This window comes from Salvelinus sp. IW2-2015, unplaced genomic scaffold (assembly GCF_002910315.2).
Source record: "Salvelinus sp. IW2-2015 unplaced genomic scaffold, ASM291031v2 Un_scaffold3600, whole genome shotgun sequence".
In the NCBI taxonomy this organism is placed as follows: domain Eukaryota; kingdom Metazoa; phylum Chordata; class Actinopteri; order Salmoniformes; family Salmonidae; genus Salvelinus; species Salvelinus sp. IW2-2015.
In genome coordinates this window covers 88336-97923 of record NW_019944878.1, presented here as the reverse complement: position 1 = coordinate 97923, position 9588 = coordinate 88336, and the positions used below count along the sequence as shown (strand labels likewise).

The window sequence follows — 9588 nt, the reverse complement described above, 5'->3', positions numbered from 1 at the left end:
CTAGCATTTCAGCTAATCAATAACCTCATTGATTGACATGCTCACAGCATTCTTTTTTCATACTGTTTGGTCGCGTTCCTCTGCTCAGACATTGCCGACGCATAACAGATCTTACAATGCCTGGATAGGTATTTTACATACGCTATACAAAAGTATGTGGACACCCAAATTAGTGGATTTGGCTATTTCAGCAACACCGGTTGCTGACAGGTGTATACAATTGAGCACACAGCCATGCAATCTCCATAGAAAAACATTGGCAGTAGAATGGCCTTACTGAAGAGCTCAGTGACTTTCCACATGGCACCGTCATAGGATGCCTCCTTTCCAACAAGTCAGTTCGTGAAATATCTGCTCTGCTAGAGCTGCCACGGTCAACTGTATGTGCTGTTATTGTGAAGTGGAAACGTCTAGGAGCAACAACGGCTCTGCCGAGAAGTGGTAGGCCACACAAGCTCGCAGAACGAGACCCCTGATTGTTGAATTGCGTCAAAATCGTCTGTCCTCGGTTGCAATGCTAACTAACGAGTTCCAAGCTGCCCCTGGAAGCAACGTCAGCACAATAACTGTTCGCCGGGAGCTTCATGAAATGGGTTCCCATGGCCGAGTACACAATGCCAAGCGTCGGCTGGAGTGGTGTAAAGCTCTCTGCCATTAGACTCCGGAGCAGTGGAAACGCTTTCTCTGGAGTGATGAATCACATCTTCACCATGTGGCAGTCCGAYGGGCAAATCTGGGTTTGCCGGATGCCAGGAGAACGCTACCTGCCTGAATGCATAGTGCCAACTGTAAAGTCTGGTGGAGGAATAATGTTCTGGGGCTGTTTTTCATGGTTCGAGCTAAGCCCCTTAGTTGCAGTGAAGGGAATTCTTAACGCTACAGAATACAATGTGTATCARCTAACCAAGGAGGAGCCTGCTGGTCTTCTGTTCTACCTAATAATGAATTGCGCCCACATGGTGTCCAAGGTCTAACTCAGTCCCTGATTAGAGGGGAACCACGGAAAGAATGCAGTGGACCTGACTTCCAGGTCCAGAGTGGAGTCAGAGGGTTCTAGGGCCTACAGTACAGGCTGCTGCCAATATACTGACTCATCTCTAGCCACTTTAATAATGAAATATTGATTTGAAATATTGATGTAATAAATGTATCACTAGGCACTTTAAACAATGCCACTTTATATAATGTTGACATACCCTACAATTCTCATCTCATATGTATATACTGTACTCTATACTATCTCCTGCATCTTGCCTATGCCGTTCGGCCATCACTCATTCATATATTTTTTATGTACATATTATTCATTCCTTTACACTTGTGTGTATGAGGTAGTTGTTGTTAGATTACTTGTTAGATATTACTGCACGGTCGGAACTAGAAGCACAAGCATTTCGCTACACTCGCCTTAACATCTACTAACCATGTGTATGTGACAAATAACATTTGATTTGAAAGTATCAACATACATCACCTTCTCCCTATAAAATGGATGGAGCTCATTAAATACTTAACATTGCCATGAGACAGTCCACATACATTAGAAATCTGAGAATGCACACAACTATATATTAGGAAGAATCCATACGATATATATAAATTAGGAAGCTGACTAGTTCTCCAGCARTGTTTAATTTGCCTCTTTGGAGGGCATTCTGTTTTAACTTTTTATTTTTTGGGGAAAAGGAAGAAAACAAAGAGATGAAACCAAAAACCATGAACATTTTAGACCAAACAGAAGATGTAAGGAGGGACTGAGTCTTTATATCAGGGATGGGTAACTCCCAAACAGAAGATGTAAGGGGGGACTGAGTCTTTATCTCAGGGATGGGTAACTCCCAAACAGAAGATGTAAGGAGGGACTGAGTCTTTATCTCAGGGATGGGTAACTCCCAAACAGAAGATGTAAGGGGGGACTGAGTCTTTATCTCAGGGATGGGTAACTCCCAAACAGAAGATGTAAGGGGGACTGAGTCTTTATCTCAGGGATGGGTAACTCCCAAACAGAAGATGTAAGGGGGGACTGAGTCTTTATCTCAGGGATGGGTAACTCCCAAACAGAAGATGTAAGGAGGGACAGAGTCTTTATCTCAGGGATGGGTAACTCCCAAACAGAAGATGTAAGGAGGGACTGAGTCTTTATATCAGGGATGGGTAACTCCCAAACAGAAGATGTAAGGGGGACTGAGTCTTTATCTCAGGGATGGGGTAACTCCAAACAGAAGATGTAAGGGGGGACTGAGTCTTTAGCTCAGAGATGGGAACTCCCAAACAGAAGATGTAAGGGGGACTGAGTCTTTATCTCAGGGATGGGTAACTCCCAAACAGGAGATGTAAGGGGGACTTGTCTTTAGCTCAGGGATGGGTAACTCCCAAACAGAAGATGTAAGGGGGGACTGAGTCTTTATCTCAGGGATGGGTAACTCCCAAACAGAAGATGTAAGGGGGACTGAGTCTTTATTCAGGGATGGGTAACTCCCAAACAGAAGAATGTAAGGGGACTGAGTCTTTATCTCAGGGATGGGTAACTCCCAAACAGAAGATGTAAGGGGACTGAGTCTTTATCTCAGGGATGGGTAACTCCCAAACAGAAGATGTAAGGGGACTGAGTCTTTATCTCAGGGATGGGTAACTCCCAAACAGAAGATGTAAGGGGGGACTGAGTCTTTATCTCAGGGATGGGTAACTCCCAAACAGAAGATGTAAGGGGGACTGAGTCTTTATCTCAGGGATGGGTAACTCCCAAACAGAAGATGTAAGGGGGAATGAGTCTTTATCTCAGGAGGATGGGTAACTCCAAACAGAAGAGTAAGGGGGGACTGAGTCTTTAGCTCAGGATGGGTAACTTCCAAAACAGAAGATGTAAGGAGGGACGAGTCTTTATCTCAGGGATGGGTAATCTCCAAACAGAAGATGTAAGGGGGGACTGAGTCTTTAGCTCAGGGATGGGTAACTCCCAAACAGAAGATGTAAGGGGGGACTGAGTCTTTATCTCAGGGATGGGTAACTCCCAAACAAAGATGTAGGGAGGACTGAGTCTTTAAGCTCAGGAAGTGGTAGCAAAGGTAACTCCATCCTCGGGGCCTGACATTAGTGTCACACTTTTCCTCCGCCGCGTACTATACACCTGACTCCATCAATCAACCAATCCTATCTTCAGTTGAATGCAATTATATAAACACAACATGACACAATTTCAAATATTTTCCTGGGTTACAGTTCATAGAAGGAAATCAGTCAATTGAAGGAAAGAAATGTGTCCCTAATTGATGGATTTCACACGACTAGGCAATGGGTGGGTATAGGCCCACACTTGGGAGTCAGGCCAAGCAAAACAGAATGAGTTTCGCCCCACAAAAGGGCTTTATTACTGACAGAAATACTTCTCAGCACCACCCCTCAGACGATCCCGCAGTGAAGAAACCGGATATGGATGTCCTGGGCTGGCATGGTTACACGTGGTCTGCGGTTGTGAGGCCAGTTGACGTACTGCCAAATTCTATAAAATTATGTTGGAGTGGCTTATGGTAGAGAAATTAACATTAAATTATCTGGCAACAGCTTTGGTGGACATTCCTGCAGTCAGCATGTCAATTGCACGCTCCATCAACTTGAGACATCTGGCATTGTTTTATATTTTGAGCTGCCTTTTTGTCCCAGCACAAGGTGCACAACTACATGCTGTGTTAATCATTCTTGATATTCCTTAACTGTCAGGATTAGTGCAAATGAGAAATGCTCACTAACAGATGTAAACAAATTTGTGCACAAAATGTGTAATAATATCTTTGTTGCGTATGGAAAATTGCTGGATCTTTTATTTCAGCTGATGAAACATGGGACCAACACTCTACATGACTGCAAGGAGGACTGCCATGTACTATAGCATACTACTGTTCCAGAGCCACACGGACCTATAACAATGAGTGACTAGGGGATATGGAGCCATTTGGGATATCCTAGGAGTTGCACGACGTCTCTCACAGTTCCCCATAAACACTTGTTAAACAGCTAAACATTACACCTTAAACAACAGGGGCCATATTCAGTAGAGTGACATGACTACCTGTTTTAACATGACAGAGAAATGCTGCACTATTATTATATATCTGCAGCGATGCACCCTACAGAACAGAACCCCTGGCTAGTCTACAGACCCCACCCTACAGAACAGAACCCCTGACTAGTCTACAGAACCCTGGCTAGTCTACAGACCCCACCCTACAGAACAGAACCCCTGGCTAGTCTACAGACCCCACCCTACAGAACAGAACCCCTGGCTAGTCTACAGACCCCACCCTACAGAACAGAACCCCTGGCTAGTCTACAGACCCACACCTACAAACAGAACCCCTGGCTAGTCTACAGACCCCACCCTACAGAACCCCTGGCTAGTCTACAGACCCCACCCTACAGCAACCCGGCTAGTCTCAGACCACCCTCAGACCCTGACTAGTCTACAGACCCCATCCTACAGAACAGAACCCTGGCTAGTCTACAGACCCCACCCTCAAAGAAACCCCTGGCTAGTCTACAGACCCCACCCTACAGAACCCCTGGCTAGTCTACAACCCCACCCTACAGAACCCTGGCTAGTCTACAGACCCCACCCTACAGAACCCCTGCTAGTCTACAGCCAACCCCTGGCTAGTCTACACGACCCCCCCTACAGAACCCCTGGCTAATCTACAGACCCCACCCTACAGAAACAGAACCCCTGGCTAGTCTACAGCGGCTACAGACACCACCCTACAGAGACAATCCTGTCCTGATTGGCTAAAACCTGGCCAAACTCAACCCTACAGAGACAATCTTCTGTCCCGATTGGCTAAAACCTGGATCACCCTCTCTCCTCGCAGCTGCCGGTTTGGTTAGACACTCAAGACTGTTTGCTTTGCTTGTCGGTTGAAAAAGGTAACCTTGGAAAAAGTTAGGATTCAAGAATTTATTGATCGGACGTTGGGTCAAAAGCGACGGGCTGGGAAGAGGGAAGGATTTGGTAAAACTTCACAGAAGCTCAAAGTCATTTCTGTCCTGCAGGAGGCTCTGTGTGTGTGTGTGTGTGATAATACATGTGTGTGTGTGTGTGTGTGTGTGTATAATAGAACTGTGTGTGTACGTTTCTAAACCCCTATAGCCACAGTAAGTACATAAGATCCTCTAAATGTTTCTATGTGGCTGTGGATACATTAAACATAATGGTTACAAGCACACACCTTTCAGTCTGCCTCAGAATGGTGTTGAGACAAGAGGATATGTTTAGGCAACATTACTTAAACCTATCAACGGTTGCAATCCAGACGGAATAAGTAGGAATTCAGATCCTCCAACCAGAATTTCTGGAAAATCTGGACATTTGACAACCCTAAACCTATCCAATCGTTTCAGCGTCTAGTTGATTCTGGACTGGCCTGAGAGATCAGGACCCAGAGAACGGAGGGAGGACGGGAGGAGAGGGACGTCCATATTATCAGTCCAGTTTGGTTTCCAGCTGTTGGAGGTCCAGAGAAGGGGAGGAAGGAGGGGAGAGGAGGGGAGCTATGGACGGTTGGTAGGTCTTAGCTCCCGTAGTGCATAGTGTTGCTAGGCTCGCCATGGGAGACGACATGGAGATTGAAGCCCCCCATGGTGAACTGGCTGTTGTTGATTGGGTATTGAGGACTGTTGCGGGCCCCCGATTGGCCAGTTGCCACTCCTGAGGAAGAGAGAAACAGGAAGTGAATTGGGGTCTTCAAAGAGCAGCTGGGGGCAGTTTCCCAGACCCAGATTAAGCCTAGTCCTGGACTAAGAAACACTTTATATCTCAAATAAAACAAACAGTAAAAAAATGTCAGACCATCCACGAACTGAAGACAAGACTACGACATTAGCAACAGTAAACAGCTGTAGCTCTGTAACTATGGCGACACACTCACTCACCCTGGCCCACGCCTGTACTCATGATAGACCCAACTCTAGACGATGTATGGTTCACTACCCCTGTGTTCACTGCCCACACACACACACAGAGGAGATAATTCACAATTGACACGTTTTATTTGTTGAGCAACAAAAACAGCAGAGTAGAATACAAAAAGGCCAGTTACAGTATAGCTGGAGTTACAACATATAGATACACAACTGCCATTACACCAGCACAGTTAGGGTTGCAACATTCCAGTAACTTTCCCAACCTTTACAGAAATCCTGTAGGACGACCAACGATTTCCTGGAATAATCTAACTGGGGTTTGTGGAAAACTTGGGGGCCAGTATTTTGTAACCCTCTACAGCAGAGCTTTCACATGTAACACTGTAAAGTCTAGACTAGTGCTGCTTTTCTACCTGATGACTCATTACCCCACCTGGCACCCACCTGGACCCCACCTGGCTCCCACCGTCTCCCACCTGGACTCCCCACCTGGACCCCCACCTGGACCCCCACCTGGTCTCCCACCTGGACCCCCCCTGGTCTCCCACCTGGACCCCACCTGGTCTCCCACCTGGTCTCCACCTGGACCTCCCCACCTGGACCACCTGGTCTCCCACCTGGACCCCCACCTGGACATCCCCACCTGGTCTCCCCACCTGGACCACCCCCACCTGGACCCCCACCTGGACCCCACCTGGTCTCCCACCTGGTCTCCCACCTGGACCCCCACCTGGTCTCCCACCTGGTCTCCCACCTGGACCCCACCTGGACCCACCTGGTCTCCCACCTGGTCCCCCACCTGGCGTCCCCACCTGGACCCCCTGGACCCCACCTGGATCCCACCTGGCTCCCACCTGGTCTCCCACCTGGCCCCACCTGGTCTCCCACTCCTGGACCCCCACCTGGTCTCCCACCTGGTCTCCACCTGACCCCCACCTGGTCCACCTGGTCCCACTGGTCTCCCCACCTGGCCCCACCTGGACCCCCACCCTGGGTCTCCCACCTGGACCCCCACCTGGATCTCCCACCTGGTTCCCCGACCCCTAGGTCTCCCACCTGGTCTCCCACCTGGACCCCCACCTGGTCTCCCACCTGGACCCCCAACGCTGGACCACCACCTGGAACCCCCACAGCATATGGGTCTTTACCCTAGGTGGAAAATTTCCTCTTGATTGACCCTCCGCTGATTAGAAGGGATGCATCTTTAAAAGCAGTGAAACTGGCTTAGAGATCCAGATGTGAATTGAAGGGCTATACAGTAAGGAGGGTAGGGATTGGTCAGTCACACACACACAGCGTACCAAGAGGGATGAGATTGTTGTGGGACACGGTGGAGCCACCGCCACCAATGACTGTACTCAGGTCATACACTGCAGGCATCCCCCCTGATAGACAGAGAGCCAAATTAACAACAGGAAACAAACTATTCTGTATTCACCTGTGTGTGGTGTGTGTAGTACCTGATTCATGCCGTGTGTGTGTGTGTGTGTGTACGTACCCTGGTTCATGTTGTAGACTCCTCCATTGCTCCACATGTTCTCTGAGGGGGAGGAGTAGTGAGAGCCTGGGGGCGGGGCTGACGTGCTGCCTGTGTACCTGCGGAACACACAATCAACCAATCAGATGGAGGCGAGCTCAGGGACAGTCAGTCATATACAAAGGAGTTTAACATGTCTAGCAGGGAAAGAGGAGGTTTTAGACCACGATGAAGAGGAGGATAGATAGCAGATAAATAACAGCTTTAGGAACAACAGAAGGATAGAAAGTGAAAGAGAGGGAGAGTGAGGGGGGGAGTGAGAGAGGGGGAGTAAGAGAGGAGGAGTGAGAGAGGGGGAGTGAGAGAGGAGGAGTGAGTAGAATTGTAAAAGGAAAGAGATGGAGAAAACAAGGAAATGGTAGAATGTCCATGCTGACCTGACCTGAAGAAATGACAGAGAGAGTTTGAGAAGAGAGGTAGAGAGAGGAAAGGGAAGGAACAGAGAGAGAGAGAGAGTGTGAGGAGGTAGAGAGAGGAACGGGAAGGAAAAGAGAGAGAGAGTGGCTTCATCAACATTCACCTTGTCAATCATGCCAATAAAGCAGAGAGAGCGAGAGACAGAGAGAGACAGAGAGCAGAGAGACAGAGAGAGACAGAGAGCCGACAGAGGAGCGACAGAGAGCGAGACAGAGAGCGAGACGAGAGGCGAGACAGAGAGCGAGAGAGCAGAAGAGCGAGACAGAAGAGACAGAGACTCACCACAATGGGTTGTCTGAAATACTCGTCTACTGCAGCTTCTCTCAGTGATGACAGATCAACACCATGGAACGATGCTGATACCTGACAGCAGACAGAGAGAGAGAAAGAGAGCCATGGGAAGTGACTTTAGTTAGTTGACTTAGTGACAATTAAATATTTTTGTATAGTTGTAACAAAGGCCTGGTGAATTCGCTACCCTCCCCCTCAACACTTTCCAGGTAAAAATGAAGCTTTAATAATATAGTAAATAAAGTGAAAGGTTATTCACCAGAAGTTGCATAATTAAGAGTGAGACTGTAGCTTGTTAAATGAAGTGAAAGGTTAAAGGTTACTCACCAGAAGTTGGCCTTGGTGAACTGTTCCATGTATAACTGTTCGTCTGTGAAGGGAGCCAGGTGGACGTCACCTAAAGTGGGGAACATGTTACCTAGGAGAGGAGAGAGGTTAGGGCTGTCACTAGGGGTTAGGCTGTCACTAGAGAGGAGAGAGGGTTAGGGCTGTACCTAGGAGAGGAGAGAGGGTTAGGGCTGTCACCTAGGAGAGGAGAGAGGGTTAGGGCTGTCACCTAGGAGAGGAGAGGGGTTAGGGCTGTCACCTAGGAGAGGAGAGAGGGTTAGGGCTGTCACCTAGGAGAGGAGAGAGGGTTAGGGCTGTCACCGTTGGGCTTGAGGAACTTCTTGGCGTGTAGGTAACTCTCCAGCATTCTCTAATTCCTCCTCCCACCTCTCCCTCCTCCCTCTCACCTTGGCTTGAGGAACTTCTTGGCGTGTAGGTACTCTCCAGCATTCTCTAATCCTCCCTCCTCCTCCCTTCCTCCTCACCGTTGGGCTTGAGGAACTTCTTGGCGTGGAGGTAACTCTCCAGCATCTCTAATCCCTCCCTCCTCCCTCCTCCCTCCCTCCCTCCTCACCGTTGGGCTTGAGGAACTTCTTGGCGTGTAGGTAACTCTCCAGCATTCTCTAATTCCTCCCTCCTCCCTCCCTCCCTCCCCCTCCATCCCTCCTCACCGTTGGGCTTGAGGAACTTCTTGGCGTGGAGGTAACTCTCCAGCATTCTCTAATTCTCCCTCCTTCCACCCCTCCCTCCCTCCTCACCGTTGGGCTTGAGGAACTTCTTGGCGTTAGGTAACTCTCCAGCATTCTCTCGTTGAAGAGCATGTATCCCATGGGTTCAGAGATGATGATGTCCACCTGCTCTGGTAGAGAGATCTCCTCCACCTTCCCTGCTATCACCACCAACGATCCCCCATTCCGTTGGAGTTTACTAGCACCTACATACACACACGGGGTTAGGGTGTGTGTGTGATAGTGCGCATGGTTGAGGAGGCCTCTCATTGTAGTCTAATTAACAACAGCTTTATCACTACGAATCACCATAATAAAAATACTCACAGCAAAAGAAACAAACCCACACTCGTACTGTCAGTGTGGTGGCCAGTGTGG

The 9588-nt window shown here is 48.5% G+C and overlaps 1 pseudogene; it reads right to left on the bottom strand.

Annotated features, from left to right (window-relative positions):
* Positions 1-5073: 5073 nt before the first annotated feature.
* Positions 5074-9588, bottom strand: part of LOC112076157 (histone-arginine methyltransferase CARM1-like) — a 13984-nt pseudogene continuing 9469 nt past the window's right edge.